Source organism: Garra rufa, chromosome 17, assembly GCF_049309525.1.
Source record: "Garra rufa chromosome 17, GarRuf1.0, whole genome shotgun sequence".
Classification (NCBI taxonomy): domain Eukaryota; kingdom Metazoa; phylum Chordata; class Actinopteri; order Cypriniformes; family Cyprinidae; genus Garra; species Garra rufa.
The window spans coordinates 542449-544228 of NC_133377.1; the positions used below are offsets into that span (position 1 = coordinate 542449).

Genomic DNA, 1780 nt, shown 5'->3' on the forward strand with positions numbered 1-1780 from the left:
GCCATAGCGCCATCAATTTCCGATTCCGTTGAATTGGGGTTCCACCTCTTCACAGCATCTAAGGGAAGAAAATATGAATGTAAAAAGCAAAAAGTTAAACAAGCACTTATTTTTAAAGTGTTTTTATCTATCAAACTAATTGTACAATGCAGTCGAACAAGACTTTTCCCATCCATTTCATGAACATGAGCTTCTCTGAGATACCAAATGATTGAATGTTTCACCAGGACCACTCCCTCTCCTTAGTCTTCAAAAAGTCTAAAAGTAATGTAGTGACACTCTTATGGAAATAAGATAATTTGTAATTATTTAAATTTGTCTAATTTTTAAACTGTGTGTCATGAATCAACATCTCAGAAAAATGTTATTCATTTCAAAACAAAGTGACGACTTAATTCGTGATGCAGGATGTTGATTTCATACATGTCCACATATGAGAACACCGGGACTAAAACATGTTAATTATGCGTTTGGACATTTCTGATAAAAACAGGTCTTTTAAATAAGACACAAGGAACATACGATGTGTCACAAATTACCTTGTATTATATTATATAAAGGTGTAGCCTTGTATGCAGCCTTTTCCAGCTGGCCACCACCCTGCATGTTGAATTTTGCCATTAAGGCATTTGACATGATTCTGCGAAATAAACGATTCAGTCATAATATTAAAATGCATTGTAAGATCAGTATTACAAATTAGCAGTACTGTGCAGCTTGCCAATTGCATGCAGTGTTAAAACATACACTTTCACAACCACTCTCTATCATGTAATAAGTGCTCTATCCCTATCCAAAGTTTTTGTGACAAGTAATGACTCATTCATTTCTTACACTAACATTATGTTTTTATATCTTGTTTTAAGTCCTACGAACAACCTGATTTAGCACAGACATTACAACTTCAACACAAAAACAGGCAATTATATAAGTAGATATAGTGTGTGACAGAATTATAGTATTACCAAAGGTTGAGGTTATTATTGTGGATACTGTTACTATTGTCATTTTTTTCTGAAATACGACACAGCAAAACACACAAACAATGCTAGGTAAATACATACCTGTTCATACACAGTCTCTGACTGACATTCGGCCAACTCTGGACAGTTGCTGAACCTAAAAGTGACACCACAATCAAAATAATGTAATAATGTTTTGAAAAATCAAGAGCAAGACAGAATTGACAGCAAACAAAAACAATGGTATCGATATTGGCATTAGATTATCGATAAACAACTACTTGTACCTCTAATAAAAGATTTACAAACGGACTGTTTGCAAACTTTGCTTTAATGAATTTCCCATAAATGGCCTGCGTTTCAAACACCATATAATATTCCTTACTTGCTGATGGCATGGGGTAATTATCTGGTTCCACCTATTTGAAATTGTAAAACACCAAGGCAGGCTCCACTGTCCCCTCGGATTCTGAGCTGCTGTCCTCTTCCGCTAAGGCATCAACTCTTGCCCTTCAACATCTCCAGTTTCTTTGATAGTCAGAGGACATGTTTAGCAAATCTGAAATTACAAAATACTTTTAAAGCACTTATTGAAGTCAGCCATGCTCAAATTAATTTACAGATTTCAGTGAATTGTTCCTGAGCTCCTCCTACAGTTTTAACATATCACAGTCTTTCATTGCATTTATTTTCAGAAATAAACTTTCAGAATGCTACATCTGAGTAGTACTTTTTAATTTAATTTTTAAACATGTTTAATCAACCGATGTGCTCTTATGTGCTGCATGTCATTGATGTCAAAGTACATATATACATTT

The 1780-nt window shown here is 34.4% G+C and overlaps 1 long non-coding RNA gene across 1 annotated transcript; it reads right to left on the reverse strand.

Moving 5' to 3' along the window:
* Positions 1 to 574: 574 nt before the first annotated feature.
* Positions 575 to 1741, reverse strand: LOC141289157 (uncharacterized). Its single transcript, XR_012339852.1, has 3 exons — positions 1348 to 1741; positions 1065 to 1119; positions 575 to 640 (listed from the first exon to the last, which is right to left on the reverse strand). It is a non-coding gene; the product is annotated as an uncharacterized lncRNA (long non-coding RNA).
* Between the last annotated feature and the right edge of the window lie 39 nt (positions 1742 to 1780).